Source organism: Ylistrum balloti, unplaced genomic scaffold (genome assembly GCF_031769215.1).
Source record: "Ylistrum balloti isolate Yb309-2 unplaced genomic scaffold, AGI_CSIRO_Ybal_v1 Utg371666, whole genome shotgun sequence".
Taxonomy (NCBI): domain Eukaryota; kingdom Metazoa; phylum Mollusca; class Bivalvia; order Pectinida; family Pectinidae; genus Ylistrum; species Ylistrum balloti.
Genome location: NW_026782844.1, coordinates 66,331 through 84,223, shown reverse-complemented (window position 1 = coordinate 84,223; position 17,893 = coordinate 66,331).

Sequence of the window (17,893 nt, the reverse complement as noted above, 5' to 3'; positions counted from 1 at the left end):
GTTTTAAATCCAAGCTATCGTGTTTATTAAGCCCTAAATGCTTGTTGAATATCAGCAATGTTCAGGCTGACATCACTAACAACAAAATAATTTATCAACTAATGTCTTTACGTCATCATCAAAATATAAACAACAACCTTTTATATAAATAATGATTTTGCTAATATGTATGTATTAATGAAGCTGTTTCAATATGATTCCATAATGAAGAGATGTTTTTATTTGATAATAGTAATCATTTTCCCATACATTCCATTCTCTTTGGTAGATTATATAAAAATGAACCAATAATAATGAAATGTTGTCAAACAATCAACTACGCATTATCAGTAAATCAAAATGGCTGTTACATTTTCGTGTTTACTGATCATACAGCCCAATACAATTTATATCATTTTATATCTAACCATTATTTCCTAACATGAATAGTAGCAAGTATCGTCCTTGTGAACAGCTTGTTATATTTACTACAAGTGACACGTATAAGTAAGGTTGTATGTATGTAAATTGATACGTATTGTACATATATCATGTATTAGATAAAAGTACAGTTACAGGAAATTATGTCAATTAAAATTTGATAAACAATCATCAATGTGTATATATCATACTTATGTTTGTTATTTATATATAAACGATGAAATGTTGAAAGGAAGTTATTCAAGAACATACACTACTGTACTTAAGATGTAATCATGTGCATCGGGAATCTATATCATAGAGAAACCGATGATAGGTCCCAAACTCTGGTATGGTGAAAAATACAAATGTGTCACTCTTGTTTCTAAACAAATGTTTTACTTCCTGCGTTTCACAAACAAGGAAGTGAGTATTGAATTTACTGAAACAAAGAAGATACTTCTTTTTTCCACTGTAACACGCATAAACAGAGATCACAAATAAATATGTCTTAGTTTTTGTCATTCTGAATTATGATTAAGAGTGCTTATGAATCTACCAAACCAGTAGGTTTAATAATTGTACTGTAAATACGACGCAACAACCCCAAAGTTCGAGTATTCGGGGTCCCACCTCTCAATTCCAAGGCGTAAAACAACAATAGTCTTTTTAGTTATATAATTGGGGAGATATTTTAATGCACGAGTAGAAAGGTACAATACAGTACAAAACGTCACGGTTTTACACTCGCTCCTTTCGGTCTTTTTACGGATCTCTAAATCATCATATCACTACATTGGAGCTTTTAAAAAGTCTTATAATGTCAGCTCTGTATTTCGGCGAGTGTGAATAAAGACAAAGTGGTCAGTCTCTAATGGGCCATTTCTCGTCAAAATACAGTTCATATTTTAAGACATTGAATTTGAATACTATTTATCCTGCGACATTGTTTAAGAATCAATCAAAACTTCAACAGTTTTGCTGATCAATCTTTTGCACCTTACATTGACGTTACGCTGATTTTTTTGCTGAAGCGGAATAATTGCTCCGCGCAGAAATATAGTTCCAAACTTTAAAGGATATGACAGCGATTTTATAAATTTTCTTAAATAACCTAGTTCATTATATCGAATGAAATCACTTATTTCAAGTTATTTCCATTGTTAAACGTAATTTTAAAGTAATTAAAGAAAGTAATTCTGTCGAATAAACGCACGTGCTAAAAAGCTGCTTTCCGTCACTGCCGAATACAACAAAATATATGTTGCACGTGTATTCCGTCAATGGCAGTTATAGTTGCGGGATAAAAACGGTTATCACTGCTCCACATACCCGAGAAGAGAAACCGCAATGACAGGCGTATTGCTCTGTTGTGCGATAATCACTGTCGATTAGCTGGTTGACAGACTTAACGTCCGCGTTCTCCTATGTAATCAGTGTTCAGCAGAATGGCAGGTTGTACCGTGTTAACCCCAGCTCTGGTGAGACAAGGCCCTTTTCATTCGATACGTTGCTAGAGTCGAGCCAGCTCTCTAGAACGGACTTTCAAACATCACATCTCCAGTCTTCGGTTCTGTCGAAGAAGCCTTAATCATTCCGATGCCATTGCAGAAGTGCACGTTTTATTATTTAGCGCTAGAGCAAGACATGAAGAAGTGATTTAGATACCCCCAAAGTAAAATTTTCATAAACGTGAGGCAGTACTTTAGATAACCTTCCGTAAAGTTCAAATAAAAATATGAGGGTAGTTAGGTTTATATACCCTTGATATCAAAGTATGAGGACAGAGAGTCAGAACTTTAGATACCCTTCAGTAAAGGTGATATCCAAGTATGAGGACACGGAGGTAGTACTTTAGGTTTCCTTTTGTAAAGTGGATATCGAAGTAGGAGGACAGAGATGTAGTAGTTTAGGTACCCTTCTGTAAGGCTGTGTAAAGTTACGCAGTCCTTTAGGTAGCCTCAATTATAGTTGATATCAAAGTAGGAGGACAGTAAGGTAGTACATTAGGTGTAATTCTGTAAACTTGATTTAAAAGTGTGCGGACAGCGGACAGAGAGGTAGTACATTAGGTGTAATTCTGTAAATTTGATTTAAAAGTTTGCGGACAGCGGACAGAGAGGTAGTACATTAGGTGTAATTCTGTAAACTTGATTTAAAAGTGTGCGGACAGCGGACAGAGAGGTAGTACATTAGGTGTAATTCTGTAAACTTGATTTAAAAGTGTGCGGACAGCGGACAGAGAGGTAGTACATTAGGTGTAATTCTGTAAACTTGATTTAAAAGTGTGCGAACAGCGGACAGAGAGGCAGTACATTAGGCACCCTACAGTAAAGTACATTAACTATTATGATAAAATAGAAGATATGGGAATATATGCATATACATATAAAAAACAAAAAAAAAAGATAAAAAAACAACTATACTTTAAGTTACCAACCTGACATACAGATATATGCACACGTGTATACAAATTTATATCATTATGTGTAAGATGTAAGTACAATATACATATGTGTACCTTTAAAGTACCTGTATATACAAATTTATATCATTATGTGTAAGTTGTATAGTACAGTATACTATTTAAAAGTATGTGTTGGCCCGGATGTAAGCGCGCGAGGGGCCAACAAGAGTGATTAGTATAAGTTTAAATAACTTGTTTCGCAATTGTTGTAAAACAAATAAAGTTTATATTTAAAAGTATGTGTGTATACAAATTTATATCACTGTGTGTAAGTTGTATAGTACAGTATACTACTACAAAGTATGTGTGTATACAGATTTATATCACTGTGTGTAAGTTGTATAGTACAGTGTACTACTACAAAGTATGTGTGTATACAGATTTATATCATTGTGTGTAAGTTGTATAGTACAGTATACTACTACAAAGTATGTGTGTATACAGATTTATATCATTGTGTGTAAGATGTAAAGTACAGTATACTATTAAAAAGTATGTATGTATACAAATTTATATCATTATGTGTAATTTATATAGTACAGTATGCTATTAAGAAGTATATGTGTATACAAATTTATATTATTATGTGTAAGTTGTACAGTACAGTATGCTACTAAAATGTATGTGTGTACAGAAATTTGGATCATTGTGAGGTGAGATTGTATAGTTGTATGTGATTATGGAGAAAAACTTGAATAAAAAAAAAAAAAAAAGTTTGTAAACTTCATTTAAAAGTGTGCGGACAGCGGACAGCGGACAGAGAGGTAGTCATTTAGGCACCCTTCAGTAAGTTGATATCAAAGTATGAGGACAGAGAGGTAGTAGTTTATGTAACCTTAAGTGAAATCGATATAAATGTGTTAGAACAAAGAGGTAGTAGTAAAAGTCCATTAAACAAATTTGATTAAAAGAGTTGTTCTTTGAAATCAATTGTATACAAAGTGAATGATTTTCTGCTATGTGTGCTTAATCGATTAGCTTTGCATATGTTTAAGTTTAGCATTTAAGGCAATGACTTTTAAAATTGACATCCACATATAATGTATGAAAGGCCAAAGTTTTTGATTTTGAATGTTCAATTATATCTTGGTAATTTGTGAAAGAAATTCAATATCCAACTGTGATTAACTTGAAAGATAGCATAGAATTCTCATTACTGTCAGTCGTTCGTCCGCGAATCTTCAATGAACCACCTTGAAAGCGATATGTGTCATTACGTCCCCGTGAAAATGTCGAACGTTTTAATGAAGGAGTTTACAAATTTTATCAGATTTCTTTGTAAAAGGGGGCCTCCGTCTAGAAAAGATTTGTCAGCGTAACGATGGTTTTCAATCTGACCAAGCTTGGCAATAAAGATATTTACTTTCCCTTTTTACTGTTTTATGCAGATCACCAGAACATATTATATTATATTACAATCTCTATCATTATAATTTGATATCTTGGTTCTATTTTTCGTTTAAATTTTCTGTAAAGCCCTTCCTGCTATACATTACCTACACAATGATAACATATTTAATTTAGTGTCAGTAAGGTAAGTTTACAGAGAGACATTCACCTTGTGTAATTAGCCTGAATAGATATAAATGTGAAAGCAGGCAACACATCGTGTTATATATAAGGGAAATATGGTTGTGGTTGGGTTTGCACTTGGATTTGCTACGCAACAGACACTTCAGGTAGGTGTTCCGAAACATTATTGGGTGGTTTAAGAGTAAGTTTACATCTTTTGATACCTATTGTATATTAATTACCACTAAAATTGCGCGACCGACCTTCAAATATGGTTTCAATAACATATATTTTTTCGTAGCAAGTTAACATCCTGTTGTAGTATGACATTTATCAATTATTGCGAAAATGATTTTTTTTTTTTTTAGAAAGTTTACACCTCATAATTGTGAAATATTTTAGTTACTGCTAACAGAATTTAAAAACTAGATTTCTTTCTAGCGATATATAACGAGCACCAGCTGTGTTCGCATTCATTTAAATGTAAATTTAGATTTAAATTATGGTGATATTGTTCTGTTTCCCTTGTAAAAAAAGAACACAAAATGTGACATAATAAATGCTCAAAGAATGAATTCACAAGGGTCAGTAAGAACGCCAAATCTTCTAATGTCCAGGGCTATATTTGCTTTAATGTTTTACACGTTTATATTACCAAGGAATGTAAAACGTCACTAAATGAATAATACATTTAAATGTCAAAATATAGTTAACAGTTCATAGGGAAGTTGAGAAAAACACATATTAATAACCCTAAAATATGAAAATGTTAATCACCCTAAAATACAAAAATGTTAATCACCCTAAAATATAAAAATGTTAATCACCCTAAAATATAAAAATGTTAATCACCCTAAAATATAAAAATGTTAATCACCCTAAAATATAAAAATGTTAATCACCCTAAAATATAAAAATGTTAATCACCCTAAAATATGAAAATGTTAATTACCCTAAAATATAAAAATGTTAATCACCCTAAAATATGAAAATGTTAATCACCCTAAAATATAAAAATGTTAATCACCCTAAAATATAAAAATGTTAATCACCCTAAAATATGAAAATGTTAATCACCCTAGAATACAAGTGGAGGTGTACTTATTTCATTATCCGGTCACTGTGATATAATCTGGACACTTGATAGTGTTATGATAACCGACCTCAGCCTAATGGAATGTTAAAATTATGAACCAGTGTTTCGTTGTCTTTATGAATATGATTCACTTGATAAGTTGAACTTTTATGGGTAAAAACAGCCTTTTGTTTCAAAGATGGTAAGAAAGACACACATATGAAAGCACCTTTAACTGCAAATTTAGAGTTAGATACAATAGAGCCAAACAATTAATTAAATTGCATCAATTAATTACAACTGTGTCGTCCTCCTAGGAATCATCAGTGATGCTATGGGCATAATTTTTAAGCCTAGGAAGTGACTGGGGAAAATCTAAAGTGACCAAAAGAAATGTCCAAATATAGATGGGAGGTGCATTAAAGCCCTTTAATCAAATAAATTAAATAATTTTCATATTAGATAGTTGTAGAACAATGTCAAGTACACGTGTATTCCTGCTGTTGTAGGCAATAAAAAGTCAAACCTCATGCATACATAAGGTAAACCCCTGTAAAAACATAGAAGGGAAACTAGTCAGTCTATGTTGTGAAATACTATGTTATAATATTATCTGAGTACGTTCTCTGACAATAATTGTTTGAAATAAATCTTAAATATCATGTATAGATCTGTAATTACCCCTACCTCTTCTTCTTTGACATAAGCCTGAAGGTGATTATTCCACGTTTATATCGTTATGTTATATGTATCACGTGTAAGAGAATCAAGCATTATACATTATGGTTAACATTGTTGTTTCATACTACTACTCGTCAGAGGTGCTAACGGCCTTAACCGCAAAACTAAAAAGGCAATTACAGAAAAGTAAAATTGATCAAACGGAAAGTTAAAATTCAGATTTGAATATCCAGTAGCCTTTTCAATAAATTTCGTTATTGTTCAGCATATATGTGCCTAATATAATGTTTTCATAAAAATGTACATTATCCGCTCGCTCCACTATACAAGTTATCTAACGTTTCACAAATGACTTTTCCCTACCCAAGTAACACGAAAGTAAAGGGCACCAATAATAAAGTTGATTGTCCCGAGGTAAAATTTGAAAATGTGTCACTGTCTAGGTAGAACGTAAGGGTGCTCTTAAACACACATCAAATCGTTAAACGTATTTTAAATCCACATCTTCCAATAAATTCTAAGTGTTTACACACTGGTCGAGAGCCATCTTGTTCCATCTCGTCATGAATTACCGTGCCTTTGTGGGAAGGTCAACCATTGAGAATATTGAGTATTGATTGAAATTCGAGGAGCTACAGTTAGAAATAAAGGTCAATATGAGTAGTTTTGTCTTGTACCATCGAATGGAAAATAGGGAAACACGTGACAGTCAGTAAGTCTGTACACACCAAACCAACATATTTTTTGATAATTTCAACAATTTCAACAGGTAAGCGACTTTTCATCAATATACATCGCGCTCAGTAACTTTAATATGTTTGTTATTGCTCATGTCAGATTTTAAACTGAGGTATAACGTTTTGTGGGAGTGATATCCCAACAAATAACATATCAGATATTTCTAATCTACATGCGCGCCCGTCTTTAATATCTAAGATATTGGAATTTGACATGCAGTTCAATATATAAGTAACTTTATGGAAAACCATGAATTTGAATTTAAGTTACAAATTTAATCTATCAGCTTTTGTATCAGCAGGTAGTAACAGAAATAAAAGGTCCTATGACTCTGGTCCAATCGAACTTAAAGGTAGTTGAATATTTGATCATATGTATTTTATTAGTAAGATCCTCGGGTAAGTATTTGTAACCCATTTAAACAAGCGTTCTAGCCTTTTATGTCAGCTTGTTGTAGACGAAAAAGTATATATGTTAATATATGTATTGTTTTGGACGTAGTGATTGGTCAATGTCACCATATAAAAAATGGGATTTCTTTTTCTTTATTTTATTATAAATCATATGTATATTTCCTGTTTTGGTAATCCCAAAAAGTACTTAATAGAGTATGACATGTTTGGCCCCTTAGGCAATAATATGTTTAAAGTCATTTACTTTATCGAAACAATCGAATACAAAATACCAAAACATAGTTTAGCTTGCTTTATAAAGCTGTTTTGGCCTTCAGAGATGTTAGAAAATTATTAGCTAGTTCAATGTTTAAAAGCGATCCTCAAAGCCATTATTTTGTTACAGTTTTCGACCTTATTTTCAAAGTTGTTGCAATGTTCTGAATCAAAAACGATATCTGTAAACAAGACACTATACCTTAATATTAAATGGATTCATCTATTTGATTTGAAAAAAAAAATGATTTCCATTTCTTGTAATCAAAAACTCATTAATTGCCTTTTTGTACTTAATTGACACACTGGCATAAAGACTTTTTCTCTTGAACACTAGATTTACCAACGAGATATGCGGAAAGGGTTATATTTATTGAAATTTTAAAGGACGCGTAATTCATTCAAATAAAAGGCCAATGCATTTCTTGTCATCTTCGGTCTCGCTATAGAAATTTTCATTTATATTCTGTAGGTGTATGTAACAGCTTATTGGATATGACGGAGATACGCCCCGCAAATTAACTAATTCTTTAGAACAGGCAAGGATGGACAGGCGTGACAATATGTTAAGGAAAAGTGACAATATACTAACTGATGTCTTGAATCCAAGTTTGAGGATTAGAAGAATAAAATAAAAGAAATATCGGATTGGAATACACATCTGACTCGAACGGTAAGCACTACTTGTTATCATACTGCATGTCAACGTGAATAGTAACGTCCTAAGTAAACGTAACGAATCACAATTTATTTTTTAACAAATCTACTACAGTGTGTTTCAACGTGTCGCTGTTTTTCCGCAAGTTTTCTAGACATATGAGTATCAATCTTCAAATCTCTCTCGAGCAATAATGAAACAACACTTGGATAGTATTCATCAGAACAGGTATATATAATCACTTAAGGCGGTTAGAAAGGGAGACGAATGTAGCCTTTGTTTGTACAGGCGGAATATCAATATCAATAGACGTATAATGTGGAATAGTGTAAAAGTACATATACTAGCGGTAAGTTTGTTTTAATACTTTTTCTACTAAACGTTTTGCGTTAAAATAATCGTTCTCCAAACTCAGATTTAATATAATTAGGGTAAAATATGAAAAAAAAAGATTAACACTGGGATTCCTTAAAACATACAAGGATAATAAGACCAGGTGTTCCGGAAGTGTTTTCTTCATTATCTAAATACTTTGAAAAACAACAAGTAATAATGCGATGAAATTTGTATAGATCCAAAGAAAATGTTTTATATGTAACAGTGTAAGGAGAGAAAAATACTTTTTATTTTTGTAAGTGGGGGTAAGAACGAGAATGGGTTAGGTATATTGGAGTAGATAGCTAAGAAATCGTGGGATAGGATTGCTGTTCTTTCCAGAAGAGTAAATATTTATGTATAATATACTTATATTCCTGACATTGTTCTAAAATAATCAGACATATACAAATTTGTTGAATTATGGGGCTACTGCTTCTCCCCATTTAGGTTATGACTTTTTTTCGATTTTCTCAATCGCCATCTTGGCTTCAAACACTTAAGGTCCTTAGCATTACTAACGAGTTCTAGAACGACGAAATAGCTCTATATTGCAGTTGAATTCACTGTTTGGTTCTTCTGTTTCTAATCAATCTGTGTCAAAAGGTGTTCTTGTCTTTTGTAAATCTTAACAGCTGGAAGTCAAAGCGAGAGCATTAGGTAGTGTGGGGTAAGTATAGAAAAGAGCAAATCATATTTTGATATGACAGAAATTAAAAACTATCGCTGAAACATGCTTTTTTGTATCCGTTTCAGATTTCACTTTCCCGACAAACTAGATCTTCTATAACAACATATTGGCAAAAGACATACTGAATGATAGCATGGATCTTCTTCAGAGACTAGTGGTACTGACATTGACTCTGTTCTCATCAGTGCTTGTGGAGTCCGCCACATACTATGGAACCACTTTATATCCCTATCCCAGCTACTGTATTTGTCAGGAGTCGAGCTCGTCCGGTAACACGACATCCATAGTTTACGAAAGTGACACACTAACCACAGCGGTGTCGTCATCACAGTATACGCTGTTTAGTGCTGCATTCAGCATTGACGCAGATCTTGGATACTGTGTGATAGAAGCATTAAGAAGAGACAATTTTCCATCAATCAAAGATATTGACAGGACTAACCTAACCACACAACAGGACCTGTTCCGGGCAGTGTCATCCGAACAATTCACTACTCTCTCCTACACGGACGCGTGTATAGTTTATGTTCTATTTCCGTACTAACATTGTCAACATTGTGATGTTCCAACAGGCTAGTTTGTCACCGACCTCTAGAACTAGCTAGAGTTTGTCAACATTGTGATGTTCCAACAAGCTTGTTCGTCACCAACCTCTAGAACTAGCTAGTTTGTCAACAATGTGATGTTCCAACAGGCTTATTTGTCACCACACTCTAGAACTAGCTAGAGTTTGTCAACACTGTGATGTTCCAACAAGCTAGTTTGTCACCAACCTCTAGAACTAGCTAGATTTTGTCAACATTGTGATGTTCCAACAGGCTTATTTGTCACCAACCTCTAGAACTAGCTAGAGTTTGTCAACATTGTGATGTTCTAACAAGCTAGTTCGTCACCAACCTCTAGAACTAGCTAGAGTTTGTCAACAGTGTGATGTTCCAACAAGCTAGTTTGTCACCACACTCTAGAACTAGCTAGAGTTTGTCAATATTGTGATGTTCCAACAGGCTAATTTGTCACCAACCTCTAGAACTAGCTAGAGTTTGTCAACATTGTGGTGAACCAACAAGCTGGTTTGTCACCAACCTCTAGAACTAGCTAGAGTTTGTCAACATTGTGATGTTCCAACAGGCTAATTTGTCACCAACCTCTAGAACTAGCTAGATTTTGACAACATTGTGATGTTCCAACAGGTTAGTTTATCACCAACCTCTAGAACTAGCTAAAGTATTGAAGTATGTCAACATAGGGATTTTACACTAGGCTAGTTTGTTACTTAGTTGTGATCTGTTTGAGACTAAAGTCAAAATGTCATAATAAAATACTGGGCTAGATGTGTTGTGACTGAGACTTAAATCAAAAGATCTTTATGAAATTGTAAGATGTGGTCTTACTGTTGCATGTACCATATAGTGGAGTGGCATGATGAGATATCGGACAAAACGTTGTCGTTTTGAGACTGCAATAGAGAGATCGTTATTAAACACCAGAGCTAGATGCTACTGGTATAAAGTTGTTTATCTCGTCAGTATTTGTGTTCTACTTAAGGAGGTATGTGATATTATTATATTTATGAACAATGCAATTTGTAACTGTAGTATGGTCTAGATTTATGGACTTACACGAAGGCAAATATAAACAATATAATTTGTTACTGCTTTTTATAGTTGATGACGTATACAAAACAAATAAGCATGTTATTTATGATACATATACATTTATATAACTACACTGTATCAGTGTTACATCTATGTAATAGCATACTGTATATGTACAGTGTAATATGTTATATATATCTACAATTTGTGTTATATCTGTTGACGTGTGTAATAGTATACTGTATATGTACAGTGTAATATGTGATATTTATATCTACAATGTGTGTTATATCTGTTGACATATGTGATAGTATACTGTATATGTACAGTGTAATGTGTGATATTTATATCTACAATGTGTGTTATATCTGTTGACATATGTAATAGTATACTGTATATGTACAGTGTAATATGTGATATTTATATCTACAATGTGTGTTATATCTGTTGACATATGTGATAGTATACTGTATATGTACAGTGTAATATGTGATATTTATATCTACAATGTGTGTTATATCTGTTGACATATGTAATAGTATACTGTATATGTACAGTGTAATATGTGATATTTATATCTACAATGTGTGTTATATCTGTTGACATATGTAATAGTATACTGTATATGTACAGTGTAATATGTGATATTTATATCTACAATGTGTGTTATATCTGTTGACATATGTAATAGTATACTGTATATGTACAGTGTAATATGTGATATTTATATCTACAATGTGTGTTATATCTGTTGACATATGTGATAGTATACTGTATATGTACAGTGTAATATGTGATATTTATATCTACAATTTGTGTTATATCCTAAGGACATATGTAAGATAACATGTTTATTTAAATGTTACCTGAATCTTGCAATTAAGCCTAATAACAGCCATTACTGATATTATATATTAACTTTATTTTCTATTTTACAATAATTACAAGCTTTAAGCTTGTATTAATCACTCTTGTTGGCTAAGATGGAATCGCGCCAAGGGTCTTTCTGTCGGAGGTAACCCACTGAAATGAGTTTCAGACCGTTTGTATGATTATGTATGAATATAATTTATGATAAAGTAAAGTACAATTATGTTTCATATGAGGACGTTGTAAGATTATTTATCATTTTTTGTTTGTGTATTTACTTAATCAAAGTTCTCAAGTGTTAAACAGAAGATACGATAACGTGAATTGACAGCTTATGTCAGGCCTAATACGGAAGTATTACATATACCTTAAATATTCATTTTATTTTAGAATTCATAAAAAACATTTACATTGGATACATATCGACGGCTTTAATTACAATTCAGTTGATTTTTATCAAAGTTATCGGACTTATTTGCATTTTCATTACCCAAGAGACCACTATCAAACAGACACCTCACGAAGGCATCGCATTTACACGTTTCCATTTTGTGTGAAAGTTAAAATCAATATGATGTGTACTTTGAAATTGCTAATGGACTCCACTTTGGAAATAAATTTACAATGTAAATATCACAGGAGTAATGGTGTTTACGTACTTTGCTTCAGACCACCTATTATGTCGGCGACAATCCATTCACCTGTTTATTATTATTGCTAACGTATGACGACTATGTCTTATTCTCTAAAAACAAATTATATTCTAACTTTCTGGACTTTCAAATTTACGTACAAAAGACCTTGTATATCATACAAACCAGTATAATTGGACTGGTACAATATAGACTTAAAGGCCAATGAATACACATGGTAATTTTCATTGTCAAAGGACTTTGTCAGAAAGTCATACTGTAGGGACACTATATACCTAGGCTGAAGTGTTTACAAGCTGGCGGGTCTCGACATTCATGGCCGTAATGACATCGACAGCGTGGTAACAAAATATACCCCTGTCAACCGACACTGATAAATAATTTATCATGGCAATATGTCGTCACGAACAAGGTATGTATTAATTATTATTATCTTACATTTAACATGATCTTCAATCGGAAGCTCTTCTGTATTCATAGTGATTTTGGGATCAGTGATGTAGTGATCACAGCGACTTGTAATCATTCATTGACACTTTGTATCCATGGTGATCCTATAACCACAGTGATTTTGTTTCCATGGTGATCCTATATCGGCAGTAATTTTGTAGCGATCTCACATCGGCAGTGACTTTATGTTTATGCAGATCGCCTTTCTGGAGTTTGTGTATCAATAGTGATATTTCTGTGCAGTGCCTTTGTGTTTGTAACAAATTTATATAAAAGAATCCATCGTTTGGATTTCTGAGTAAATCTGTTTATCATTGATTTATTTCACACGTATACCACGTGTATTGAACACATATCACATACCAACTGACACAAAATGGGGACTAACGTTCCTTTGCTGAAATATGTTAAGACATTTGATAAGTTTTTTTTTTCTCGATGTTTCATTTTTTTGCACTTTTATTTAAAGCCTGATGCAAAAGAAATGTATCTTTTGCGGAACTCATGAAATCAACAATTGCTTTCTTTACTGAGTCTTTAAAAAAAATACGACCCTTCGAAAATAACGACGTTCACAGTAACGTTCTAATTCCACTGAATTGTCCATTTAACCTTGCAAACTTCCACACGATAAGAAGTATCTTACAATCGTTTTCATTTTTGATGAGGTTTTATAACACATTTTATTGAAGTTTTAATTTTGATTTGCCACTGTACACCAAGATAACAAGACTTCTAAGATTCGTTGTATAAAATCTTATATGAAATGAAAACTCATTATGACAGAAGGCGATAAAGAAAGTTATCAGAATTTTTCATCCGTCTTGTCGTTATACATTGTGCGGTATTTATAAAAATAAGTTTCAACAAACAGCAGCATGTTTATAATAAATATGTTCTGGATTATATACTCTTCTTGATCCTTGTCGGAATACACCTGTCACTTATATCTTTGTTGTATTCGGTATTGACGGAAAATAGCTCGAGTTATTCTCTGAATTTACTTAAATATTACATTTAGAAATATAAATAGTTGCTGAAATCAGCGATGTTACGTGTTGTAATGAATATGTCGACCTATGAAAATTCATAAAATCGCTGTTATATTTAATGAAGTTTGGTACTATATTTCCGTGCGGAGCAATTACTTTGACGTCCGTCAACGTCAGGTACCATCTCTCCCAGAGTGCATTGCGGTACCGCAATGGCACCACTGTACACGGCTTAAGCCATTTCAAGATTCTTGATAAACGTATTTGTGTCAAAAGTGGAGCTTTTCATTATTTTCTGTTTTGTTATTCGTACTATTATTTTAAAATAGATGTTTGATCATCTGTATTGTCCGTTATGTCACTAACAGCCTGGTATAGTAAATATCTAGATAGATGTAGAAGGGGCTGTAGTGGCCTATGTGTCAACATCAGGCTGGTACAGTAAATATCTTGATAGATGTAGAAGTATATGTAGTGTCCTTTGTGTCAATATCAGACTGGTACAGTAAATATCTAGATAGATGAAGACCCACTAAGAAGGGGCTGTATTGTCCTTTGTGTCAATATCAGGCTGGTACAGTAAATATCTAGATAGATGAAGACCCACTAAGAAGGGTCTGTAGTGTCCTTTGTGTCAATATCAGGCTGGTATAGTAAATATATAGATAGATGAAGACCCACTAAGAAGGGTCTGTAGTGTCCTTTGTGTCAATATCAGGCTGGTACAGTAAATATCTAGATAGATGTAGACCCACTAAGAAGGGTCTGTATTGTCCTTTGTGTCAATATCAGGCTGGTACAGTAAATATCTAGATAGATGTAGACCCACTAAGAAGGGTCTGTAGTGTCCTTTGTGTCAATATCAGGCTGGTACAGTAAATATCTAGATAGATGTAGACGGGGCTGTAGTGTCCTTTGTGCCAATATCAGGCTGGTATATACAGTAGATGTGTTTTCTTTGTTAGTAAAGACCAAAGTTGACGCAAAGACTTGTGACCTTGGTATCAATATCAGGACAATTTATATATATATATATCGTATAAAATGTAAATAAATTTTAAGTTACGTTATGTAAATACACTGTTATTTCATCTAAAATTCATTAACATCTATATACATGCAAACTATGCCAGCAACATCATATAGGATATTTTATATTACGTGTGGTTGAGACGATGACAGACCTATCACTAAACACTATCCCTGGTACAATCGTTGTGAATTATCAACATGATATATGCTCCAGCACTATTGTTACAACAAAGATACGTAATAAACTACATTGCAACTAAATTTAGATCCACATACAACCTCTAACCTAACAAAAGGACTAACAATTTCCGAAATAAAGACGATCTATTTCCCCTGCAAATCATAGCGTGGACTGATCGATCACTGTCAGCTTCTCAAGATCTTAAATATGATAAACTTGTTATTAAGGAAAAAATTCATACAAATTAAATAAAAAAAAAAATCTTTCTGTTAAATATCTCTAGCCTACCGATATATGCCTTTCAACAGCCCGTTATCTATTCGACATTTCCATTGTAAGCCACTGTCAAAACAGTCACTGCTTTATAGAGAACCATGGCTAGTTTTAATCTAAAGCCTGTGAGTAAATAAATATCAATCCCGTCAGTGTTTACTTTGAATTAAAATCGATTTGGTGATCTCAACGAAAAAACACAAATGTCTGTGTGGGCGAGTTCAGAGCTTTCCCTTTCCTATGAGTAATATACATGTAGTTTTGTAGTACCGGTGTACCTATTGGTGTATATAACAGATGTATGTATGTGTGTATATAACAGGTGTACGTATTGGTGTATATAACAGGTGTATGTATGTGTGTATATAACAGGTGTACGTATGGGTGTATATAACAGGTGTACGTATGGGTGTATATAACAGATGTATGTATGGGTGTATATAACAGATGTATGTATGTGTGTATATAACAGGTGTATGTATGTGTGTATATAACAGGTGTATGTATGTGTGTATATAACAGGTGTATGTATGTGTGTATATAACAGATGTACGTATGTGTGTATATAACAGGTGTACGTATGTGTGTATATAACAGGTGTATGTATGTGTGTATATAACAGGTGTATGTATGTGTGTATATAACAGATGTACGTATGTGTGTATATAACAGGTGTACGTATGTGTGTATATAACAGGTGTACGTATTGGTGTATATAACAGGTGTACGTATGGGTGTATATAACAGGTGTACGTATGGGTGTATATAACATGTGTACGTATGGGTGTATATAACAGGTGTATGTATGGGTGTATATAACAGATGTATGTATGTGTGTATATAACAGGTGTATGTATGTGTGTATATAACAGGTGTATGTATGTGTGTATATAACAGATGTACGTATGTGTGTATATAACAGATGTATGTATGGGTGTATATAACAGATGTATGTATGTGTGTATATAACAGGTGTATGTATGTGTGTATATAACAGGTGTATGTATGTGTGTATATAACAGATGTACGTATGTGTGTATATAACAGATGTATGTATGTGTGTATATAACAGGTGTATGTATGTGTGTATATAACAGGTGTATGTATGGGTGTATATAACAGATGTATGTATGTGTGTATATAACAGGTGTATGTATGTGTGTATATAACAGGTGTATGTATGTGTGTATATAACAGGTGTATGTATGTGTGTATATAACAGGTGTACGTATTGGTGTATATAACAGGTGTACGTATGGGTGTATATAACAGGTGTACGTATTGGTGTATATAACAGATGTATGTATGTGTGTATATAACAGATGTATGTATGTGTGTATATAACAGGTGTATGTATGTGTGTATATAACAGATGTATATATGTGTGTATATAACAGGTGTATGTATGGGTGTATATAACAGGTGTATGTATGGGTGTATATAACAGGTGTATGTATGGGTGTATATAACAGGTGTATGTATGGGTGTATATAACAGGTGTATGTATGGGTGTATATAACAGGTGTACGTATGGGTGTATATAACATGTGTATGTATGTGTGTATATAACAGGTGTATGTATGGGTGTATATAACAGGTGTATGTATGGGTGTATATAACAGGTGTATGTATGGGTGTATATAACATGTGTACGTATGGGTGTATATAACAGGTGTACGTATGGGTGTATATAACATGTGTACGTATGGGTGTATATAACAGGTGTACGTATGTGTGTATATAACAGGTGTATGTATGGGTGTATATAACAGGTGTACGTATGGGTGTATATAACAGGTGTATGTATGGGTGTATATAACAGATGTATGTATGTGTGTATATAACAGATGTATGTATGTGTGTATATAACAGGTGTATGTATGTGTGTATATAACAGGTGTATGTATGGGTGTATATAACAGGTGTATGTATGTGTGTATATAACAGGTGTATGTATGGGTGTATATAACAGATGTATGTATGTGTGTATATAACAGGTGTATGTATGGGTGTATATAACAGGTGTATGTATGTGTGTATATAACAGGTGTATGTATGGGTGTATATAACAGGTGTACGTATTGGTGTATATAACAGATGTATGTATGTGTGTATATAACAGGTGTATGTATGTGTGTATATAACAGGTGTATGTATGTGTGTATATAACAGGTGTACGTATTGGTGTATATAACAGGTGTACGTATGGGTGTATATAACAGGTGTACGTATGAGTATATATAACAGGTGTATGTATGGGTGTATATAACAGGTGTACGTATTGGTGTATATAACAGGTGTACGTATGGGTGTATATAACAGGTGTACGTATGGGTGTATATAACAGGTGTATGTATGGGTGTATATAACAGGTGTACGTATTGGTGTATATAACAGGTGTACGTATGGGTGTATATAACAGGTGTACGTATGGGTGTATATAACATGTGTACGTATGGGTGTATATAACAGGTGTACGTATGAGTGTATATAACTGGTGTACGTATGGGTGTATATAACATGTGTACGTATGTGTATAAATAACAGGTGGGCGTATGGGTGTATATAACAGGTGTACGTATG